At 28.1% G+C, this 10487-nt stretch overlaps 1 long non-coding RNA gene across 2 annotated transcripts; it reads right to left on the minus strand.

Moving 5' to 3' along the window:
• Positions 1-7655: 7655 nt before the first annotated feature.
• LOC106429108 lies at positions 7656-9552 on the minus strand. Of its 2 annotated transcripts, XR_002660876.2 has the most exons (3): positions 8293-9016; positions 8053-8184; positions 7656-7961 (listed from the first exon to the last, which is right to left on the minus strand). It is a non-coding gene; the product is annotated as an uncharacterized LOC106429108 (long non-coding RNA). The 2 variants fall into 2 exon arrangements; XR_002660875.2 differs by having other exon boundaries at positions 8053-9552.
• Positions 9553-10487: the final 935 nt, after the last annotated feature.

Below are 10487 nucleotides of genomic sequence, written 5' to 3' on the forward strand. Positions count from 1 at the left end.
GAACTGACAACCACAGTTTTGGTTCAAATATGTAAAAGTCGCATCTTACCTCATCTATGAAATATTGTTATGCGTAAATTTATGTTAAACAGTGCATCCCTTGTAAATATATGAAATACTCATAAATAATAATATAATATTATATATAATTTTAGCTAATAATTTTGACCGTAGAATCATACATATGAATGTTCACGTAGAAAAAAATGTTACACATGAACCAAGTCTTTTTATTCGGTCGTCGAAAAAAAAACGTAGGCCTAATAAATAGTAAGTATTGACTAAATTATTGTTAGAGAAATATACGGTAATACATTTGTTAGTATAAATTTAAAGTAAGACCAAAATATTAGTAGTATAATGAAAGGGTGTAACAATATTATATAAGTAGATTTTTAAGAATTTTTTTCTTTTAATAGTATAGACTAAATTTCAATCCGCACGTCCGTGCGGATATTTTATTTTATAAATATATTTGATATTATTACAAATGTCTTAAATATATAATTTCAAATTTAGTATTATAAATTGTGTAACTCTATAATATTATTGTTTATATTTTTATTCGGCATTATTAATATATAGTGATTTGTTTAATATATTTTACTTTGTTATTAATTTTTACCATTTACTAATATATTTTTGAGTTAGGTACAATAAAATAACAATATGAAATAATCAAATAGACAATCTCTTTCAAAATATGTTTTTATTTAATTTATACATTTTGCTATAAAATATTTTTTTTAATTTATATATTTATATTATAGAAAATAAATATGTCTAAGATAATTTATATTTACATTTTGTTTAGAAAATATACATTAACATATATTTTTTAGTATTTTACGGGATTTATAAGGGGTTCTTTAAAAAATGATTCAAAATTTCAAGTCAAACACAAAAATAACCTATGCTTTTTTTGAAACTTTGTTTTGTCCTATTCACCCTAGAAGTTATAGTTATTCACGAAAATACCATTACTTTTTTTTTCTATTTTTTCCGAAAATAATGATTTTACCTTACCATCCTCATCTTCACCATATATTTATAACTTTGTCGTTGACATCAACACCTCAACCACCATGAACTACCAAATTGAGAGTGTTATTGTCCTAAAGTTTCGATTTTTTCTCATCCTTTCTCATTTCATATCCACACAAACCACATATCTTACACTTTCTCTCAAAATTCATCAAAAAATGAAGATTTTGATTACGAATTATGTAAGGTTCATAAGCTCACGATTCTTGGTGATTAACGAGTAGGTAGCTGTTGTGGTGAAGTTCTGGGTGATTGGAGAAACCACACAAGTCATCTCACGAGTTCAAGGTATGAAATCGCGAACCACATTCTTTAGAAGTCTTCTTCATCGAGAAGACTTCTTTAGAAGTCGTCAAATCAATGGATAGGTTAATTTTGAAATTGACCTTTTGTGTGTTTTAAATAGAAGACTTGCCTAGAAGTCTTCTAACTTTCCTTTGTAAACAAAAAATTTTGAAATTCTAAGAGAAGACTTCCTTAGGTTTGTTTTAAATTTCTTCTTGGATAAACAGGTTAGTTTTAAATTTGACCGAAGTTCGTCAGAAATTTGACTTTTTGTAGAAGAATCTTCCTGGAGAAAACTTCTACAGAAGTCTTCTGAAAGTTTTCCCTAAGTCTTCTCAATGTCGGAAGATGTCTGCGTGAGTTACTTTTACAATTGAAAAATAATAGTAAAACATTTAATATCAATGAGAAAACTTCTAAAGAAGTCTTCTACAAGAAGACTTCTTTACAAGTCTTCTCGAGTTTAATTCTGGGTTTCGGTCAAACCTTTGCCCGCGAGAGAAGACTTCTAGAGAAGTCATCCGACGGAAGACTTCTAAAGAAGTCTTCTCTCAAAAAGTCAAATATAGTCAATTGCAAAAGTAATCCAGCAGACTTCTTGCAACATTGAGAAGACTTCCGGAAGACTTAGAGAAGACTTCTTATGAAGTATTCTCCAGGTAGACTTCCTTAGAAGTCTTCTACAAAAAGTCAAAATTTTGACCAACTTCGGTCAAATTCAAAAGTAACGTGTTTATCCGAGAAGACTTCTTTAGAACTCTTCTCTAGGAATTTCGAAAAAAATTCAATTTCAAAAGTAAGCCAATATTTACAAAGCAAGACTTCCGAAGATGTCTTATATAAAGTAGATTTCTTAAGAAGTCTTCCTTCGTAAATTTGCAATTGCAAAAATGACCTAAACAGAAGACTTCTTTTGAAGTCTATACGGGGTAGACTTCTTTTGAAGTCTTCCATGGATGACTTCAAAAGAAGTCTTCTACGTAAATCTTTATTAAACTTCAAATTTATCAAAAATTAAAATAAATTTTTAATATTTTCTTGCTAATTCATGTTTATTAGTCAATATTGGGACTACTGAGTAGAATTCATAACTTAATTGGTGATGATTATGAAGTTACAAACATTGATGTTTAATAATGTTTCTAGCTAAACGGAGAAGTCTTCTGTAAATCTTTCTCATAAGTGTTAACTTTCAAAAGTGTTAAGTAACTTCAAGAATATCAAATCATGTGGTTTAATGTGTCTTTTTAGATCATAAGATATAATTTTTAACTTACATGAAATTTAAAAAATTCAACTTTCACTTAAAATTCAAGTTTGATCTTTCGTGAATATGACTAAGTTTTTTTGTGAAGTCTTCTCTCTTAGTTTTAGTAAATTTGACTAAGTTTTTGTGTTGTTGTGTTTTGTTATCAGTGGGACATATATGATTAACATTTGGTAGAATGGTTAAAAAAATTCTTTTGATTAACATTTCTTTAAGTTTACAAAAGAATTCACAACTAAATAGTGCACATACAAATCATAAAACAGACCATAAACAAAACTATTACACATGGAACTAGATATCATTCATCAACATAGACAAGCTTGGTCTCCACTTGACATCATTCCTTTGTACCACTTTGGGAAGAAGACTTTGGAAGACTTCCCAAAGACTTCGTGGGAAATCTTCTAGCATAAAATACATTAGAAGACTTCTCAAGAAGCCTGCCAAGATTCTTCCGAGAGTTTCTGAGAGTCTTCGAAGAGTCTTCTGAGAAATCTTCCAAAGTCTAACTCATATCTGAAAAATATGCCTATTCAAAAGCATTCAAATGGCTTCAAATAGAGAAATTTTCAAAAATAATTTTTTATGCTTAAATAATAAATAAAACAATCAAATTAGGTTGAATCTATAATTTTTTAGAATCTAATATATAAAACACACAATACATATCCAAAATTTATATAACTTTGAGCAGAAAACTTTGGAAGACTTCCTGAAGACTTCGTGGGACGTCTTCTAGCATAAAATGCATTAGAAGGCTTCCCAAGAAGTCTTCCGAGAGTCTTCCAAGAGTCTTCTGAGAAGTCCTATCCAAGAGTCTTCTGAGAAGTCCTCCAAATTCTGATTTAGATCTGAAAATTTTACATATTCAGAAGCATTCAAATAGCTTCAAAACATTGAAAACTTAAAAAACATTTTTTTATGCTTAATAATAAACAAAAAAACTGTCACATTAGGTTGAATTTATAACTTTTAAGAATCCAATTTATAAAACAAAAAAAAATACATATCCAAAATTTGTACCACTTTGGGCAGAAGACTTCCTGAAGACTTCGTGGGAAGTCTTCTAGCATAAAATGCATTAGAAAAATTGTCTAGAATTCTTCCGAGAGTCTTCTGAGAAGTCTTTCAACGTCAATCTCAGATCTGAAAAACATGCAAATTCAAAAACATTCAAATGGCTTCAAAACATATAAAAACTTCAAAAATATAATTTTAATGCTTAAATAATAAACAAAACAGTAACAATATGTTGAATCTATAGCTTTTTAGAAATAATATATAAAACACACAATAATACATATCCAACATTTAAAGATCTACCTTTGAATGAGTGAAAGATTAGAACCATGTAATGAAAAACCTGTAAAAAGAAAATAAACTTGTGGGAAGACTTAAGAAAAAAAAATGAGAAATTGATTTAAATTTGGTGTTTTGATGTTCAAAAAGATTAGAGAGAGGTTGGAGAGTTTTAGAGTGAGAAATATTACATTTTTGTTGCAGTCATTTGAGAGGAAGAAAGAGAATGTGTAAATTTTCTTTATATATGGAGACAAAAATTCCAATTAGGTTAAATATTTTCGATATAGAAGACTTCTTGGAAAGTCTTCTAGATCCTACATTCACTCATCTATGTTAAAATAATTCAAATTTAGAAAAACTAAATTTCCATCGTTTTTAAATGTTTATTAATACATGATTTCTATTTTTCTCTTTCAAAATATTATTTATTAAATTGATTAATTATTTATAAGATCTAATACATGAGAAGACTTTCGCTAGAAGACTTCGGGAAGATCGATTTAGGCAGAAAACCTAAATTTTTCTAAATTTAGGCGGAAACCCTAAATTCTACTAAAATTTAGGCGGGATATGTCAGAAGACTTCTTGAGATATTTAGAAAGTATTTAAATCAAGTTATTAGATAGTCACTAATAACATATAGGTCAAATTAAAAAAAAAAAAAAAATTCAAAATCTAACTCTAACAATACTACAACATATGTTACCATACCCTAAACCAAAGACTATCATAACTCAATCTACGTTCACTCATCTATGTTAAAAATAATTCAATTTCAGTAAAACTAAATTTCCATCTTTTAGAAATGTTTATTAATACATGATTTTGACTTTTTCGCTTTAAAATATTTTTTAGAAAATTTATTAATTATTTTTAAAATCTAATCCATGAGAAAACTTTTTCTGGAAGACTCCTGGATGACTTATGTAAGACTTTTGATTTAGGCGGGAAACCTAAATTTTTCCAAAATTTAGGCGGAAATCCTAAATTCTACTAAAATTTAGGCGGGATATGTCGGAAGACTTCATTTTAAGTCTTCTGTGAGTCTTCCAGATCCTAAAATTAATTAACTATGCAAAAAACACTTTCTTAAACTTAAAAGAAACTTAGAAAGTGTTTAAATCAAGTTATTAGATAGTTACTAAACATATATGGGTTAATTTGAAAAGAAAAAAAAATGAAGGTAAGATTTCAGAATCTAACCCTAAATGAAACATACAATACTATAACATATGTTATCAAACACTGAACCAATATACATTCACTCATCAATGTTGAAAATAATTAAATTTCAGATGAACTAAATTTACATCATTGAGAAATGTTTATTATTACATGATTTCAATTTTTTACCCATCAAAATATTTTTTATAAAATTATAAAATTATTTTTAAGATCTACTGAATGGGAAGACTTACAAAGAAGTCATCATAGAGAAGACTTACAAAGAAGTCTTCTCTAACGGATGGTTATAATGGATGCAGATCACCCGGTTTGGTTCACAGAGTCAATATGAGTCTGTATTGTTGATGACAAAAAAAAAAAAAAAAATACATGTTTTTAGTTTGTTCATAAGGGGGCTTTTGTAATTTCACTACGCTTTTGGGTTATTTTTGTATTTGATTGAATTTGGGCTACACTTTTGTATTTAAAATCAAGTTTTGAGTCACTAAAATATCGTGTATCAATAAAATTTACTAAAATCAAGTTAATTTTATACATAGTAGCATATATCATATTAATTTAGTAAATTTTATTGATACACGATATTTTTGGATGTTATGATATTAAGTTTTCTTTTTATTTGTAATTAACATTTCAAAGTATTAGATTTCTTTAATTTTTATAGTTTTATAACAATTTGTTTTAATAGTATATGAACTAAAGGTTATTATATACTATTTTGTACATTTATTTATTAAAATTTTAAACAATATATTGTTGAGAGTTTCAAAATAAATAAAAAGATAATATATAGTTGTAGATATAAAAGTTTAACCTATGTTAATAAATTTATTTTTATATAAAATTATTATATAATTTATGAATTTTAACCAATTTTAATTATGAGTTATAATTTATTTAAAACAAAACAATTTTTTAATTTTTTTAAATTTATCTAATTAATATAATTTTGTCATATTTTATTCATATAGCACTTCTATTTTTATATAATGGATAATATAATTATAAAATTTATAAAAAGTAGTATATAATTTTTATTTTCTTATAAAAGTATTATATAATTTCTATTTTTATAAAAGTAGTATATAATTTCTATTTATATAAAAATATTATGTTACGAATTATGTAATTATTTAATATGTTATTTTATAAAGATATTTAAAATTTTAAGTAAGATTTTGTTAGATTCTTTCTCAACAGATTTTTTTATAATTAAAAAAATAAAATTCAAATTTATAGTTGGTTTATTATTAATGTAAATAATCAAATATGTCATATTAATTAATTTTTAAGTGGCCCTACTAATACTTGTTAATGATAGATAAATATAGGACCCTAAATTAATAGATTAGATATATCATTTTAGCTAATAATTTTGACCGTAGAATCATACAAATGAATGTTCATGATAGACAAAAATGTTACACATCAACCAAGTCTTTTTATTCGGTTGATGTACAAAAAACGTGGGCCTAATAAATAGTAATTATTGACTAAATTATGGTTAGAAAAATATATAGTAATACATTGTTAGTATAAATTTAAGGTAAGATCAAAATATTAATAGTATAATGAAATAGTGCAACAACCTTGTATAAGTAGATTTTTCATAATGTTTCTTTGTTAATAGTATATTAGATTTTGGTTAAATTTTCCAATTTAAAATTTATTAAGTGTTTGGTTTGGATTTTACTATTTGAGTTTTGACATCTATAACTGAGATCAAATTAATTTTGACATCCTATAATGATGGTCATTGGAGTTTTAGATTTGTGTCGGTTCGGGTTATTCGGTTTTCATGTTATAGGGGTTATGTGTTTCATACCCGTTTATGAACCACTTTTTCGGATCAGATCGGTTCAGGTAATGTTGGGTTCGAGTCGGGTTTTTACTATCCATAAAACCCGAAGTGAACCAAATTACAAAAAGTTTGGGGTTAATTTAGGTTTAAACCCAAAAATCTAACAAAAATCTAAAAACCACAAGTTAAACCTGAAAAAATCAGGTAATTCATGTAATTCAGGGTTTTAAATATTTTATTTATAAATTAAATTATATATATATATATTAGTATTTTATTTTATTTTAGATATTTGGATACCTGTTTAGTATTCGGTGTGATTTTAGTTTTTCTGATTTAGAAAAATAGGACCCGTCCGAGTTTTTGTAAACCGGCATGCAGAGGTTGTATATCGTAATTGATTTCGTTGAGTAGTTTTAAAAAAAAATTAACCAATTTTTTTTCTTGTGGGGGGGGGGGGGGGGGTTCTTGATACTCTCGAATGGCTTTGCAAGCCATGGACAAATGTCACCGAATTGGTCAAACCAAACATGTCAATGTTTACAGACTTTCCACGTTAGTGAAAATGTTCTTCATCATGCCCATCTTCTTCGTCATCCTCTTTTCATAGCATTTCCTGTCCTATCACTCTCTTCTACTGCATATACCAGATAGAGCCTTGGAGGTATGAATCACAGTAGAAAAAGATCATGTCCCCTGTTGTGTAATCAACTGCTGAAGTTTCCTGCTCTTTAACATCAGAGGAAAGCTGAGAGGTACACAAATATATGAGTGAAAAAAAAAAATTCTTATGAAAATGTTAGACAAAAGCTGAGGTGTTTATTGATTGTTATCCTCCAATTAAAGCATAGGATCGACATCCACTGGAACTTTTGTGAAAATCCTGCAACCATTAGACCAAGGATTTTGGTCAAAAGCCACTGCTATTTTTTTGTGCACAAGGTCAAAAGCCACTACTTCTCCACCTAAACTTATAAGCGCATCTCGGAATTCAAAAACTTTAAGTCTCAAGCAAAGATTCGTTGGAAATACTTGTAACATCTGTAGCTCTGTTATCTATCAGAGTAGGATTCACTGTCAAGAAAAAACCAATGACAGTGAATCAGTCCCCTATTTATGAAATTATATAATTCCTTTACAACATTTTTAAAAAAAGATAACTTACATCGCTTTCATCATTTTGGCTTTTTTTGGCAATGACATGAGATGTGGCTCCTCTCATTCCTCAAAGAAGATCCTCCAATGGCAGAGATCTCTTGCAGAAGGTGAAATCTATGAGCTCTGGATGAGAACCGTACTGACGTACATGACACATAGATGTACAATTGATAGTATCGTGGTGAAGAGCATCTCTTTCCCGAAAGATATGATTAGATTCTTACGTATTTATTTTACAAAAGCGTACCTCCTAAGTTTGAGACTTGGTGCTGCTATTCCGCCAGAAGCTTGAAGGGTTGTCCTAACATGCCTCTGCATTGCACATAAAGCACAAAACCCAGTCACATGGACTACACAAACGTTTTCATGAGAGCATCCAATTAGACACTGAATAAAAGATCCACCAAGCCAAGCAATTAATCAAACCAGCTTCTAAATGCATACATCGTTTCACATTGCTAACATCTAGAAAGTAAGCATCTAAGAACTCAGTGTATGTCAAAAATTGCAATACAGAATTCAAAAAATATGTATTCCCAAGATTCTTCAAACCCAGACCCTACAAATCACCGACACCGACCAAATGTCAACAAAACCACAAAGGAGTTCTCGGATAAATAAAAAGACAGATATATTTATGTTAATCAGTGAGTGCTCAATCTTCCCTCTCTTTTGATTTTTTTTCTTGCGAACTTGGAACTTGTTAGTACAGCAGGGATCAACGTCTCCATCTTGAATTCAGAACCACCATTAGAGAAGCCACTAAAGGGTTTCCTAGCAAGATGAAAATCAAGTCGCAAAACCTTCGTCCACTTCTCCGAACCCTAAGACAAATCGCCTTCGTAATCACTTCGTACAACGTAACTTGAAATCCCCAATTTGCGATGACCTCTTGTTCCAGATCACAAAATCTTTTAATTATGCTAAAAATTATTTAGTTGAAAGGGATAGAGAAAAACGGAAATATATTGTTTGTTGGAATAAAAGGATTTAGTGAATAATAAAGATAATTTAAAAGCATAGTTTAAATTAAAGCAGTGGGAGAGATCTGTAAATATTGTTGAAACAGAAGGGCACCTCAAAAATAGATCTTCTTTTTTAATAGTATAAGACTAGATTTTGATCCGTCCATCAAGAATAAGTATATTTTTTGTTTTACATTTCTTTTTAGAACTTTAATTTTCATATTTATGTTTTTCTTTGTAATTATATTTGTGTAAAATATTTTTTTTTAAAATTATTAGTAAAGGTTTTGATAATTGTATTGAAGATGTGATATTGCATGACTATACAACTATGCCATAGCCATTTCACTCATTGATTTTGTGCAGATTATAATATGTTTAACATTCCAATATAAATAATTTCGATTATGAAATATGTAATCAGGTTTAAATAAAATCAATTTTTTTTTTGCATTTATTAGCATTCTAATTTTTTTGTCATCAAATATACAGATATGGTAGCCAGTATTCGATTGCAATCATTCAAAAATAAAAAAGTGATTTTTTATGGAACGATTTGTTCCAAAAGTTTGCAACATATTATATTTTCTTATTAGTTATCTAACATAGTTAGTCAAGAATATTGGTACAAAAAGAACCGAGTCGAAATCAATCCGAAAATTAGTCTCATAATCTATTAGATTTAGCCTATATTCTCAAACGGTTTTTAAAATGCTATACCGAAAACCAATATCAAACCCAACCCGCACCGAAAACGGAACCAATTTTTTTGAAAAAATGTTTGAAAAAATAATTTTTAATATATTCTGTTACAAAAAAAAAAGTATATATATGTATATTTCGATGCAAAAGTCAATGAACCATTGTGGTCTACTGGTAAAAGAGACGGCTATTATCAAAGATCTGATTTTTTGGATTTTTTTTTTTCTTCTAATGGCAAATATGTAAATACTTTATCTTCTCCATTTATCAAGGATTCTATCTTTCTGCAATTTTTTTCCACCGCCGCAAACGTAATCGATCTAATTTTTTGATGTTTCTTTTTCACTTATGCATCAAAATTGAAGATTTGTTATTTATCATCCAGTAATACACAAAAACTTGAATGATTTTGATAAACTTGATTTCACTGCCTAGCACTCAATGTTTTTGAACGATATATGTAAATAGGTTAATCAATAATCCAACCATTGCAGTTGAACAGAAGCACGATTCTGCCAATATGAAACTTAGACTCATAGTTTACAAATAATTGCATGAATAATTTTTGAGAACATGACTGTTTTTTTTTTGCTAAATTTCTGCAACTCGGTTAAATCATGAAAAATTGAGTGTTAATAATAATGATCGAACTGACTTTTGTAGGAAGAAGCATAACTGGTTTCGTTATAGAAATTTATATAAAGAGAACGTGGTTAGTTTCTAAGTTAAAGTAAATACACTTATAGAATATTTTAAGTTAAAGTAAATACAGTTA

Source organism: Brassica napus, chromosome C8 (assembly GCF_020379485.1).
Source record: "Brassica napus cultivar Da-Ae chromosome C8, Da-Ae, whole genome shotgun sequence".
Lineage (NCBI taxonomy): Eukaryota > Viridiplantae > Streptophyta > Magnoliopsida > Brassicales > Brassicaceae > Brassica > Brassica napus.